This window comes from Panthera leo, chromosome B1 (assembly GCF_018350215.1).
Source record: "Panthera leo isolate Ple1 chromosome B1, P.leo_Ple1_pat1.1, whole genome shotgun sequence".
NCBI classification, from domain to species: domain Eukaryota; kingdom Metazoa; phylum Chordata; class Mammalia; order Carnivora; family Felidae; genus Panthera; species Panthera leo.
In genome coordinates, this window is record NC_056682.1 from 163,872,779 (window position 1) to 163,888,173 (window position 15,395).

Genomic DNA, 15,395 nt, shown 5'->3' on the forward strand with positions numbered 1-15,395 from the left:
TAACAAGTTATTTTTCTCTTGCTGCTTTTAGGGTCTCTTTGAGTTAATCTCATAGGAATCTCCCTGGGCCTCCTGGATCTGGATGTCTGTTTTCTTCTCCAGGTTAGGGATGTTTTAAGCCATTCTTTTTTCAAATAAGATTTCTGTGCCTTTCTTTCTCTTCTGGGAGCCCTGTGATAAGAATGTTAGTCCATTTGATGTAGTCCCATAAGTCCCTTAAGCTATGTTTTCTTTCTTTTTTTTTTCTTCATTATTTTTCTAGTATTTCATTTCTTTTTCTTGCTGCTCTGATTGGGAGAGTTCCACTGCCTTGTCTTTGAGTTCACTTATCCTTTCTTCTGTGTCATGTAGTCTGCTGGTGAACACTTCTAGTGTATTTTTCAGTTCAGTCATTGTGTTCATCAGCTCTGTAACTTGTGTTTAGTACTTCTGCATATTTTCCATTTCTTTGTTGGAGTTCTGTGTTTATCCATTCTTTTCCCCATTTTCTCCCCAGTGTGGTGAGCATCTTTATGACCATTACTTTAGAACTCTTTATCAGGTAGATTACTTACCTCTCTTATCATTAAGGTTTTTTTCCTGAGGTTTTTTTCTAAGAGCTAGATCTAGGCTCTGTTCCATCTGGTGAAAGTTCTCCAGGATCCCCATGAGGTCTGCAAAGCTGCTGGCCTTGGACAGAGAGAGACAGTCATCCTCTTCAGACGAGCTGTGGGTTGCTTTGTGTTGTGGTTTACAGCCTTCGGGGCTGGCAGAACAGAGCAGGGGGGGCTAATGGTAGCTCAGGGACCTCTACCTTGGTCTGCTTGGTGATGCCACTAATGGCAAAGGAAGTTGTACAGTGGAGTGAGGATCCAAAACCAGGTAAGGGAGGAGAGACATTTGAACTTCCTGGAGATAAGAAATCCGTTGTTAATGAAACCGAAGGTGTATCAGATGCCGCTATCTTGGCAATCTGGCCGTGCAGGTAGTTCAGCTCATCCTGCAGCACTGCGGTGCGACTTCGGGCTGGCAGTGCTGGAATGGTCAGAAAGATGGTCACCTTGGACCCACGCAGGTTGGGCACTGAGGCATTGCGCTGTGTGACAGTTAGAGGGCTAGGCTTCCAGGTGTGCCTCAGGAGCCATGCGTCACTCCTGACCCGGACACATATCTCCTCTTCATCACAGCATTCCAGGCAGTGTCGGCCAGAGCAGGGATGGGGGGCTCATCCTTTAGACACAGGTCAGACATGTTGGGTATGGGGTTTCAAAGGATGCCCAGGGACATGGCTTCAGGGGGCAGGTTGGTCCCAGTTTTTCTCACTACACTTTGAGTAGCCCCATGTGGCTTGTTTTGCCAGATTGGGATGGTCACATTGGCTTCCATTCCTGATATTTCAACTGGCTCCTGCACTTGAAGAGCGAGGTAGCTACTGGGCAGCTCTAGGGACTAGGGGAGGCTGGAGGCATGACTCCTTCATATCAGGTACTCTTCCTAATGCCCCTTCCTATCACAGTGGGCTGCCCCCCCCCCCCCCATGTTTTTTTTGGTTTTGTTTTTACTTTTGGTAAGGCAAATTTATTCTTTATGGAATTAACACACAGTTTACCTTAACTGTGTTTAAATCTTGTTTTGAGAGGTCTCTAGCTTTTGTTCTGAAAAAATATATTGAAATCATAATTGCATTTTAATTTGAGAAGTTTGTTTCATAGAATTCCACATAACAGCTTATTTTAAAATAGAAGAAAACCCAGGTGAACAGTGTTTCGCCATTCATTTAGTAGCTTCGTCAGTTTCCATAGCTGCAAAGTGGAACATTTATAGAAATGGGTTTCTTTGGGTTAAAATGGTGATGCGTGTAAAGCACCTAACCTACTTCCTTGTGCATAGTAGGCCCTCAGTAATTAGTGGTTGTTATTGTTATTATTGGCTAATTAATTAATTTGGATTTCTAGGGCACATTTCTTTGGGCACAGCAAACCAGAACTGAATTCTTCCCTTTTGTATTTGTAATTTATTTAGACTGACTTCACCGCTGTAAAGAATAAAGCCTATTGGTGGAGTGGGGTGGGGCTTTTTGACTTTTGTGTGCAAGTCCTTGTAGAGTTACTGGATGTGCTGGAATGTGAAGGATTAAGCTTTGTGGCATGTTCTATATGGTCATCCTTAGTGACCAAACTCATTTGGAATGTTGTTTTGTTACTAACTTTGAAATGTGTTATTTTCCATACAGAGGATTTTGATCTGAATACATTGCTTATTATCTTTTATAAATTTCTAGAGCGAGAGGAACTGTCAATCAGTGTAAACCTTACCCTACACAGTGCTTCCTTTCATAAACATGGGGAGGAGGCATTCCCGAGATAACCATTTCTGGGATAAAGCCAGGCACCATTGTGTAACTAGGACGATACGGGATAGCACCCAACTTTGGGGCCTGTCACACTGGGAAGTTACAGCTCACAGGCCTGCAGTGAAATAGTCATGTTTATTGAGCCTTAATTTTTTTATTTTTTTTAAATCAGTGGCTAGCCAGGTCCTCAAATAGAGGCACAAAACCATTCATATCTTTGTAGATTGTCGATTCAGTGAATCTTCTGGCAACAGAGGTTGTGAGCCCCACTTACTTGGTGAGGTTGCCCCTGTCTCCTCTTCCACTTAAACTTGATGACTGTTTTTACCTGATTGTAGCTTGAACACATTTAGGTAGCTTTCTTTCTTTCTTTCAAAAAAATTTTTTTAAAAACATTTATTCATTTTTGAGAGGGAGAGAGAAAGGATGCTAGCAGGGGAGGGGCAGAGAGAGAGGGAGACACAGAATCTGAAGCAGGCTCCAGGCTCTGAGCTGTCAGCACAGAGCCCGACGTGGACTCGAACTCTAGAACTGTGAGATCATGACCTGAGCTGAAGGTGGCGCTTAACCGACTGAACCACCCAGGCGCCCCTAGGTAGCTTTTCTTAAAGCACTGAAACTTGTCATCACATGTATCTCTCTTCTGGCTGGTCTGTAAGCTCCTGGACGGTGGTGGTTGTGTCGGTATCGCTTAGTGCAGATTCTGGAAGCTCAGAGTTGACCATTAGTCACTGTTAAGTTCATGTCTCCCTCTGGCCAATGGAAACTCCTCAACATTAACTGGTCCAAAGATATCATTCGATATTGCCTCTAACAATTCTTTAATGAAAACCTGTAGAGAAGCTAATCCCCATCCTGTATCCTGTACTACTCCCATTATACCTATTTTTCTTTCTTTCTCCTCTGCAAATACACATTCTCTATTTCATTTAGGAAATTCAAATCCTTTGTCCTTTAGGACATTGCAAATCCTTCTCCATGAAGGTTTTTCAACATATGTTTAATTTTAGTTGTAATTAAAATTTAGAAATCTGGGAAAAGGTGAGAAATGCGAACCAGAACTGGAAATTTGGAATTGCTCCTTAAAATACATTATTCTTTTAGTAATGAAAATATATTTGTAAACATTTTCCTCATTTAAGAATCGGAAATTGTGGGGCACCTGGGTGTCTCAGTCAGTTAAGCATCCGACTTTGGCTCAAGTCACGATCTCGCAGTTTGTGGTTCTGAGCCCTTCGTCGGACTCTGTGCTGACAGCTCAGAGCCTGGAGCCTCCTTCAGATTCTGTGTCTCCTTCTCTCTCTGCCCCTGCCCTGCTTGTGCATGCATTCTTTATTTCTCTCTCAAAAATAAATAAAACGTTAAGAAAAAAAGAATCAGAAATTGTGTTAATTTTGGCTAAATTCTCTTATTTTAGGTAAATCATATGGAAAGAAAGTGAGTTGTGTTACAATTTTAAGGTTATTATGAGAAAGGGTCCTTTATTGCATCACATGGCATTTTATAATATCATATAAAAGGTATAAAGATTGGCTTTATTGCCTTTATTTATAAAAGGTTTTACTGGGATTTAGAATTGGAAGTCTTTTATGTAGACTCTTTTTTTTTTTACCCCCCCACTTCAATTAAACTGTAATAATTTATTGAAAGTTAGTATATATAGGAAGAAACTTTGATATCATTGAAATTTATTTTGGAGAAAATATTCCTTCTAAGACAAAGGCAGAGGAGACCATTTGAGCCAACAACTGGTGAACCTTGGAGTACTATAAATCATGGTTGAATTATGAAAGTTGTATATTGTCCAGTCCTCTGCTGTTCTTTTTTGTATGTACTAGGACTATGTTTTGCTCATTTCCTTGCTAATTAATAATCTGTCATGAAGCAGGTAGAGAAACAAAGGTAAGATTGAAACTAAAAGTTAGTGTTTAATTTGATTCTGCGTTTTAGAATAGTTTTACAGTGAATTGTTTTTATACATTTATGGACAACATGACAAGAATAGTATTTGCTTTGTGACATAGATATTCTGTATACATATACATAATAAATACACAGTGTATATTTTAACATTTTTATGCTTCTGAGTTTCCAAATAATATACATTAGCACTGAGTTTTACATTTAATAGTGTGCAGAAAACCTATATTTAATGGCAGAAACCTTTGCATTTATGCTTAGTTTGCATATTATTAGTTGAATTTAATCTTTATTTAATGCTTCAGTATTTTTTGGAAGCCAGTTTGCTAGGTGCTGTTGGAGATGTAATGATGATTCTTACCCTTTAGGGACTCCTACTCTCAGAGCCAACTCTTAGAACCACAGAATTTTAGAACAGGAAGAACTTTAAGAGATTCTCTTCTCTTGGATGTTGTGTGTGCACGTGCATATCCAGCCCTCTTCAGTGTCTTCTGCCCCCTTCCTCCCCATCTTCCCAGACATGGAATAATGTCCGTTTCTGTGCAGGGGAGAGAGGAGTTGAAGCAGGCAAGTGATTGGCTGGCATGGAATGTGTAGCTTTTCGAGTACTCTCTCCCACCACCTTTGCTGGTAAGCAGTAGGAGATGCAGGCCATTTTTTTTTTAAGTCCAGGGATTTAAAACTATGAATTCCAGAAATTGTTTTAGTGGGTAGTGACTAGAATATAGCACTTTTTAAAAATAGCTTGGAAATTTACCAAAGTGTATTGCGGATTATTATTTCAAGTGTATCATGTGGGTGTGTGTATACACACACACACACACACACACACACACACACACACACACACTGGGTTGTTATATAAAATGTATTATAAGTACATTTATATACAATGTATTTTTTTTATTGCAACAAAGAGTTTGGAAACACTCTCTAATCTGTCCATTTCACCCTTGTTTTAAACCTGGGGAGCAGCCATTGATATGCTTATCCCTAGATAGGTGACTTACTCCTTATACAGTGCTCTCCTATTATCATGACCTCCTTCAAGGTAAACTGTTTGCTACACAGGTAGAAATATACACAGGTGGTATTTTACCACAGTTCATCTGAATAAAAGATATGCAGTGAGGTAGTTTTTTTTAAATTACACTGCCTCTGGGTACAAAAAAAACCCCACTTTGGTGGATCTGTTAATCTGTAAATTTTGTTTTATGATGGGCCTAACTTAGCACCAAGATGTGATTTAAGCACCAAGAGAATTTGGATTATTTAATACTAGTACATAATAAAACTACTTATCAAATATTCATGTGGGCACATACAGAGGCATAATTGTATTCTTGTAATGCACAATATAAATACTAATATTGTTTTGGAGAATCAGCATGGTATGCTGAAGCCATGGTTTGGAAAAAGGCATTGTAGTATGTTTTTATCTGTGGGAATTACTGGCAAGTATAATTGAGAGATTCTAAATACTGTAGTTGTTTACTTCCCTTTTGAATTCGGCTTCAATAATTTTCGTCTTGCTTTTTTTAAAATAACCATTGGATTATTCTGTAAGACCCAGGGTACAAGCTAAACTATGATTGTTTTATTGATTTTATATCTTTTAAAGATTTAAAGTTTCCTCCCACCAAAAATAGTTTAAAAAAATATTTAAACAGAGAATGGTGGAATGAATGTTCATGTGCCCATTCCCCAGCCTCAACATTTATCAACTCTTTGTTATCTCTACCCACTCCCTTTCTCCATCCAGTTCCCAGTTATTTTGATGCAATCCCTTGGTCATGAAACATCATCTGTAAATATTTCAGGATGTATTTCTGAAAGACAGACTTTCATTTCTAGACTTATACAGTAGAATCCTCACCTGTTGGGGAATTTACTAAAGTTCTGAACACTCAAATTGTGTTTGGGATATTAGAGTGATATAAAGGAAAAGTGAGATCCTATAAATGGGCTAAATGGAAAAAGCAAAATACCTGATGAGCAGATGTACCAAAAAACAATAGAGGAGTGACAATGAAAAAACCCTTCAATAGCTTTTAAGTGCCCATGTGGAAAAAAGACAGATGAGCATTTTAAAAACAAGGTTCTTTATTTTGAGAGAGAGAGTGAGTGAGCATAAGCAGGGGAGGGGCAGAGAGAGAGGGGCACAGAGAGAGAGAATCCCAAACTGGCTCCAAGCTGTCAGTGCAGAGCCCAATGCAGGGCTTGATCTCATGAACTGTGAGATCATGATGTGAGCTGAAATCAAGAATCAGATGTGTAACCAACTGAGCCTGCCAGGCGCTCCAGCTTTTTTGAACACCTAGTGTGTGTCTACATTCTGTACAGGTCAGTGGGGGAATGAAGCCAAGTGTATTTCATACTATCTGAGATAGAAATTCTGCCAATACCATACTGTCTTGATGCTTACAGCTTTGTAGTAGAGGTATTGGCACAAAACCAGACACATAGACCAATGGAATAGAATAGAGATCCCAGAATTAGACCCACAAAAGTATGGCCAACTAATCTTTGACAAAGCAGGAAAGAGTATCCAATGGAAAAAAAGACAGTCTCTTTAGCAAGTGGTGTTGGGAGAACTGGAGAGCAACATGCAGAAGAATGAAACTAGACCACTTTTTTATACCATTGACAAAAATAAACTCAAAATTGGTAGAGGACCTGAATGTGAGACAGGAAACCATCAAAACCCTAGAGGAGAAAGCAGGAAAAAAACCTCTCTGACCTCAGCCACAGCAATTTCTTACTTGACACATCTCCAAAGGCAAGGGAATTAAAAGCAAAAATGAACTACTGGGACCTGATCAAGATAAAAAGCTTCTGCACTGCAAAGGAAACAACAAAACTAAAAGGCAACCAACGGAATGGGAAAAGATATCTGCAAATGCCATATTGGATAAAGGGCTAGTATCCAAAATCTATAAAGAACTCACCAAACTCCACATCTGAAAACCAAATAATCCAGTGAAGAAATGGGCAGAAGAATAGACACTTCATGAATTGGCACTTTTCCAAAGAAGACATCCAGATGCCCAACAGACACTTCTCAACGTCACTCCTCATCAGGGAAATACAAATCAAAACCACACTGAGATACCACCTCAGTCTGGTCAGAGTGGCTAAAATGAACAAATCAGGGACTATAGATGCTGGCGAGGATGTGGAGAAACGGCAACCCTCTTGCACTGTTGTTGGGAATGCAAACTGGTGCAACCACTCTGGAAAACAGTGTGGAGTTTCCTCAAAAAGTTAAAAATAGATCTACCCTATGATCTAGCAATAGCACTTCTAGGAATTTACCCAAGGGATACAGGAGTGCTGATGCATAGGGGCACCTGTACCCCAATGTTTATAGCAGCACTTTCAACAATAGCCAAATTATGGAAAGAGCCTAAATGCCCATCAACTGATGAATGGATAAAGAAATTGTGGTTTATATACACAATGGAATACTACATGGCAATGAGAAAGAATGAAATATGGCCTTTTGTAGCAACGTGGATGGAACTGGAGAGTGTTATGCTAAGTGAAATAAGTCATACAGGGAAAGACAGATACCATATGGTTTCACTCTTATGTGGATCCTGAGAAACTTAACAGAAGACCATGGGGGAGGGGATGGGGGAAAAAGTTACAGAGAGGGAGGGAGGCAAACCGTAAGAGACTGTTAAATACTGAGAACAAACTGAGGGTCGATGGGGGGTGGAGGAGGGGAAAGTGGGTGATGGGCATTGAGGAGGGCACCCGTTGGGATGAGCACTGTGTGTTGAATGGAAACCAATTTGACAATAAATTATATTTAATATAAAAAAAGAGAAATTGTTTCTAGATTCTTTCTTGAGGGAAATTAAAAGATGTGTACAATGACTGCCAATTAAGATATTTACTGCAATATTATTTATAGCAGTGAAGAACCTCACTCAATAATAGTGAAATGATTAAATGCACATAATATATTTACAAAATAGTATAATATTTTGTAATCACTAGAAATGATACAATGTGACACCGATTTTATAAAACATCTAGGGCATATTGAAAGACCTGAAGGAAATTAACCCACATACTAACATGAATTAGTAGTGGCTATTTCTTAGGTGTTAGAATTATCAGTGATTTTTATTTCTTCTTTACTTTTTTTTGAAGTGTTGCACATCTGTCAGTGTATATAAGTTAATAAACATTTATTGAATACTTTGTGTCAATCACTCAACATTTTTCAACTTTTTTTAAAGGTTTATTTTTTTTAAATGTTTTTTTTTTTTGTTTGTTTTTTTGAGGGAGAGAGAAAGAGTGTGCTAGTGGGCGAGAGGGGCAGAGAAAGAGCGAGTGAGAATCTTAAGCAGGCTTCAGGCTCAGCACAGAGCCCGATGTGGGGCTCAATCCTTACAACTGTGAGATTATGATCTGAGCTGAAATCAAGAGTCAGATGCTTAACCAACTGAGCCACTCAGGTACCCCAAACATTTTTCATCTTTTATATTTAATTCTCCTAATAACCATAAGAGGTTTTATTATCCTTATTTTGTAGATGAGACAATGAAAGCATGGAGAGATTGAGTACCTTGACAATTTGATTCTATCCTTCTACATTTACTCTTTGCTCTTTTTTTAAATTTATTTTTTATAGTAATTTCTACACCCACCATGGGGCTTGACTCACAACCCCGATGATTGTTTTCGACTTGTGCTTTGTTTTGTCCCTGTCTCCAGCATTCTGCTCATAGAAATAATGGTACAGTGAACATCTTTGCAAATAAATCTGTGTGTGCATTTCTGATTATCTTCCTAGAAAAACAGGGTCATAAAATTACTGGATCAAAGAATATAAAACATTTTAAAGGCTTCTGATGCAAATTGTGAGATTGCATATGACAAATGATCATTTCTCCTTAAACTTAAGATGTTTTGGAGCTATAAATTTGGGAGAAATAGGTCATCTAATCATCAAGGGGGATTTTTGCTTTCATCATTGTTCTTCTAAAAGACCTCTTTAAGCCTGCTGGAGAGACCGTAAGCAGAAAAAAATAGGAGAGACAAACGGGAGTTTAAATTGTGGCCATATACTTTTATGACCTTGTGGCCATTTACTTTTTCATTTTTCTGAATAACTTAAAACTTGGATTAGCCCAGCAACCTTTTTATTGCAAATTGTTTTATCAAAATGTACAAAATATTTGTACTAAATTTGCATGTAATTTCTTTGATATTTTACCTGATAGGGCCTCAGGATCATAATTAGTTGAAATTTCCGTTGTGTAATTTCAAAAATAATAGATATAAAAGGTACAACACATTGATTAGAGGCTGTAATGGCCCTAGAAACTGTTATTTTTAAATAAAAAAGACTTTCTCCTCTGTTTTCTGTCCCTCCCCCCCATTTTTTTTTTCCTAAGGAATCACTCTCTTTTTGTGACAAGCAAAATCCAAAATTTTTGGTTAATTAGCTGACGGTTTCTGTTAAGTGATTAAGGTTTTATTGTCATTCTCTTGAGCATATCTTCTTCCAAAGATGCTGTAGGTGACTTTGATTCAAAGACTAACAGAAGATCTGTGCAGGAGGAGGGAGATTTTAACTTAAGGGGATCTAGAGAATAATTAATGAAATCAGAAAATTTCTCTGGTGAAGTTACTGAAGACATTAGGGTTGAGTTTTCTAGAAAGATAAAGGGTAATCTGGCAGCCTGAAAATTTGTGAGAGGTATAATTGGAATAAATAAAAAACATTACATTGAAATTTGAAGGCCGTAAATATTTTCAAGGAGAAAAAGTACTATTTTTTACTCTGAATAGTAAAATTATGAAACTACCATAAACGGCAGGTAGAAAATAAACACGAGGAGGATTTTTATCAGGGCTTCTTAACCCATGAGAAACAATTGGATGAGAAAGGTTCATATGTTGCAAAATTAGATATATATGAGCATTTAGAAGGAGAGTCCTCCAGTAGTTCTTCCAGATTCTCAAAGGAACGATTCCAAAAAAACTCAAGCTCCTATCAGAGTGTAAACGTGACAGGAGGTCAGGAATTTTTGTCTGTTTTATTCACTCCTTTGTCCCTGGTTCCTGGCATGTAGGTCTGCCCAATCGATATTTGTTCAATGTACAATTTCTGTACATTCCTGCATGGCATAGTTACAACAAGAGATTTGTAGAAGTTAGAGATTGGAATACATTCCGGATTTAGTGAGATTGATTTTACTGGTCTGCTTCTACATTTATTTAAAGTTTTTGTTTTAGTGTTTAAATCTAGATGAGTAGGGAGAACATTCGTGTGATAATTTGGCGATTGTATTCCTTCTTTTTTTCTATGCCAACATGGAAATGTAATAGGAAAGTTATTCTAAACCATACATATTCATTCATCAGTATATTAGAAAATGTGCTCTGATGCTATTTTCATTCATTCATGAATGAGACCTTTGTACAAAACTTCCCCTTAAATTTTTGAATGGAAGATTTTGCTAATTGTTTTCATTAGATCAACTAGTATGATACTGGCTAAAAATGTAAAATCAACAAGATGTTGACAAATTTACCTGCAGAGAACGTTGCTTCATCAGCAAGAAATGTATGCAGTGAAGCTTTATTTTACCTCACTATCATTATACAGCATTTTTTTTTAGCAGGTGATATAGTGTAATCTGTGATTACATTAGTCAGCGTAATAAGTTTCTGTACTCTTTAAAATTGAAATTTGGGAGAAGGTTAAAAAGAATGACAGAAGGGTAAAATGCAAACCTGTTTTAAAAATTGTAAAAATGAGAACATTTCTAAGATAAGAGAAAAAGTGAATTTCTAAAAATTGAACTGTGACGGGAACTGTAGATTTTATGAACCATCAGTTTTCTTTGTTAAAGGGATGACTGTAAGTTCTTTATATTAGTGATTTTTACCAGTCAGACATGAAAGATATCTGAGTAACTGCTGCCTGTATTTGATTATATGTGAGTAGATTTTTCGTACTTCATAAGATCTCTGCCAGATTTAAAAAATTACTGGATTTTTATATTTTCCATAATTATTTTTGCTACTGTGAATAAGAGCTGTGATTATTCTAAATTTATTTGAAAATGATCGCATCCTTATTCTAAAAGGCTGTCAGAACATTTGGATCATTTTGGTCTTTTGCAGCATTTAAAGAGGCCTTGTGAGATTCCCAGAATAATTTTAATAGAAGGGCAGGAATGTGCCCTCATAGATTCCATATCTTGCAGTCTGGTTCCTTTCTTTAGTTGAAATCTGATGAGTTTCTAGTCACTACACATTCTAGTATTCAAGTCCAGTTGGGCCTTGAACAGCACAGGTTTCAACCGTGCTGGTCTACTTGTATGTGGATTTTTGTGGATAAAGGCAGTCCAGTACAGTTAATGTATTTTCTCTTATGACTTTCTTAACATTTTTCCCCTTATTGTAAGAATACAGTATATAATACATGCAACATACAAAATAATGTGTTAATCAACTGTGTTATCAGTTAGGCTTCCAGTTAACAGCAGGCTATTAGTATTTAAATTTTGGGGGAATCCAATTATACGGTTTTTGACTGTGCAGGGATCAGCACCCTTAACCCTTATATTGTTCAAGAGTCAACTGTGTAAAATACATCCTGAAGTCAAATTTAGAGTGTTGAGTTGGCATCTTGGAAATAACTTAGGCTGATCTTTTTACCCAGTGGGATAACCCTTTTTATAGCATTTTCTAACAACCTTTGCCTTAAAAACAGTGAGCCGGGACTTCATTTCTTTATGAAGCAGCCTTGTCACCAATTATGTAATAATTATTCTGCGTGTGGAGTTCAAATCTACTTTGTGCTAGCCACCATAACTGTCTTACTCTCCTTTTCAGATTAGGAGGTATACAGACAAATACTGAGAATATCATCATGAACATCACTGAGATTCATTTACTCTTAGTTTTTTTGCTCTGTTTGCTTGAGATTATTATTTTCTCTATCAAAGAAAGACCTATACTTCAAGGGTCTTGAATTAAGATATAATTAAGATACACTCAACTTGTAGATTTCTGTTCTTTATAATTCTAGTAATTCTGTTCAGAAAGGAAGTGAGGTTAATGTGCCATCTGAACCCCGATTCAACTTTCTCTTTTACTTTTGGACTGAAGGGAAATAAGGCTGTCCTTGGAGGACCTCATTTGACCTGAGATCCTCCCAAGCACCCGAGCTGGGCCATTGTTCTCTTTATTTATTGCACATGGAAGCTTCTAGATAATTTTTCTTGCTGCAGGTTTAAAGCCTTGCCCCTTCAAAGCTTGTGCTATTTGGCTATTTATAGTCTCTTTAGTGTTGTTAAATACCAACTGACCTCCCCAAGTCACTCTTGTTTATATGACTTTTTTCTTTTAGAATAAGAAACTATAGCATTGATTACGTGTATACCCTGACCACAGTTACCTAACCTGTTTGACCTGAACCATGTGAAAAGTAGTAATATCAAAGTAGTAATAGAAAGTACTCTTTTTGTAGAGGAAATACTCCTTACATTAATCAAGTGAAATGAAAATTAAAACGAGTCCCATGTTAAGTAATATATATGGAAACAAAATGGAAAAAACAATTGACATGCAGAAAGAAACCCCAAACCAAAACAAAAACAATAAAAACCACCCCTGCTAAAAATGATTATAACCCATAAAGAAGGTCAAGGAGGTATAAACCAGCTATTTCCGAGGGTAACCAAAGTGAAAGTTGGAAATAGGAAGGTTATGTATCTATTAAGGAGGTATTGGAAATCCTAGATGGACATCGGGAAGTCTTAAAATGACACAGTGCCCTGACAGCGTGGTTACAAGAGAAAACATATTTTTATAAAAAGCTTGGCTTAAGCTCTTGCTATGTCTGAACAAGAGGCTCATTCAAAAGTGAAGCAAAACGAAAGACCTGGGCATGCTGGTACAAATCAGACCTCTTTGAAGTAGTTGTAGTATTCCTGAAACTGATTTGTACTTCAGTGGTAACTGGTTTAGTGATTTGTCCTAGAAGATGAAGTGAAAGTTTAAATTTCATTAAACATGGACTATTGCATGACTGTACTTCCCACTATGGACAGAAAAGATCTGTTGCAAATAAAAGCTTTATTTGCTTTGAGGGAGAAATGATTCCATGAACCTAAGATGATGATACTTTAGTATCAAGAATTTTGGCAGAGTTGTAGATATCATTTTGTTAACAGGTTAGGAAATATTGGGTGGGGCAGTCAAAAATTCGAGTTAAGTTCACGGGTGCCTGGGTGGCTCAGTCGGTTGGGTGTCCAACTCTTGATCTCAGCTCAGGTCATGATCTCACGGTTCTGTGGGCTCGAGCCCCACCATTGGGCTCTGAGCTGATGGCACAGAGCATGCTTGGGATTCTGTCTCTCACCCTCTATCTCTCGTTCTCAAAACCAAACCCACTCACTCTCTCTCGCGCTCAAAAACAAACATTAAAAAAATCTTTAAAAATATTTCTAGTATGTCTGAATGATATTGGTTATGAATAGGTGCAGATGAATTAGTGTTTTGTTCATATTTACCAGTTTTTTTGACTTCACAGATTTGGTTTTAGTCATGACTTAGTTGATTATGCCTGTGAACAAATGGAATATCGTATTTCTAACTTGGCTAAAGGAATTTTAAATTAAGGTTAAGTACAAAAATAATATTTTAGAGAGTAGTTAGTCTCTTCTCTTGGGTTGAGGATTAAATTCACTAAATAGAGAATAGTAAGAAACCAGTTATAATTTAAAATGAAGGTGAGTTTGAGTTTTCAATGCCAGAGTTAAAAATGTAGCCTATTTACTGAAAAATGCCGCTACTGAATGTGTACAATTACATGAGTTCTTATGTATAGTAAAATGACCACTCCCTGCTTAGTAACCATCACATTATTAGAGGTGTGGTATAATAATTCATAATCCATGTCTCCCTCAGTTAATATAATTGGACTTTGAAGAATATGTATCTCACACCTTCTCTGTAGATGAGGTAAATATTAGGCCTTGTAGATATATGAACTATTTTGCCAACTATTTATTTTAGCAAATAAAATAAAAATATATTAAATGTATTATTGCTTAATGAAGGTATTGACATGTTAGTTCAGTCATTGACATTAGTAAAAGCATTACGTGTCACTGCAAAGAGAACAAAGGGACTGGGAAACTGTAGATTAAAAGGGATTTAATTGACCCAGTAACAGTTGCCTGTATGGATTTTGTTTAGATCTGGATTAGAACAGACTTTAAAAAAAAGAAAACACTTATGAGACAGTTGAGGAAATTTGAGCATTGATTTGGCATTTGATGTTATGAAGAAATTATTATTAATTTACTGTAGATATTATAATGATATTGGCTTATGCTTCAAAAGCAAATCTTTATCTTTTTTTATTTTTATTTATTTATTTTTATAATTTTTAAATTTTAAAAATTTACTTCCAAGTTAGTTAGCAGATAATATAATAATGATTTTGGGAGTAGAATCCAGTGATTCATCCCCTACATACCCAGTGCCCATCCCAAGTGTCTTCCGTAATGCCCTTTGCCGATTTGGCCCATCCCCTCACCCATAACCCCTCCAGCAACCCTCAGTTCTGTATATTTAAGAGTCACTTATGTTTTGTTCCCCATCTCTGTTTTTATATTATTTTTGCTTCCCTTCCCTTCTGTTCATTTATTTTGTATCTTAGATTCTACATATGAGTGAAATCCTATGATACCTGCCTTTCTCTGACTAATTTTGCTTAGCATAATACACTCTGGCTTCATCCATGTGGTTGCAAATGGCAAGATTTCATTCTTTTTGATTGCCAAGTAATACTCCATTGTATATATATGCCACATCTTCTTTATCCATCCATCCATCCATGGACATTTGGGCTCTTTCCTTCCTTTGGCTATTGTCGATAGTGCTGCTATAAATATTTGGGTGCATGTGCCCCTTGGAAACAGCACACCTGTATCCTTGGGTAAATACCTAATAGTGCAATTGCTGGATTGTAGGGTATTTCTATTTTTAATTTTGTGAGGAAACTCCATACTGGTTTGCAGAGTGGCTGTACCAGTTTGCACTTTTACCAACAGTGCAAAAAGGGTCCTCTCTCTCTCTGCATCCTCACCATCATCTGTTGTTG

The 15,395-nt window shown here is 37.1% G+C and overlaps 1 protein-coding gene and 1 pseudogene across 5 annotated transcripts in view; one reads left to right on the forward strand and one right to left on the reverse strand.

The window, feature by feature from the left end:
- FRYL (FRY like transcription coactivator) overlaps positions 1 to 15,395 on the forward strand; it is a 266,156-nt gene that overhangs the window by 51,390 nt on the left and 199,371 nt on the right. The gene's annotated exons all lie outside the window — the stretch shown is intronic.
- LOC122218249 lies at positions 542 to 1,617 on the reverse strand (annotated as a pseudogene).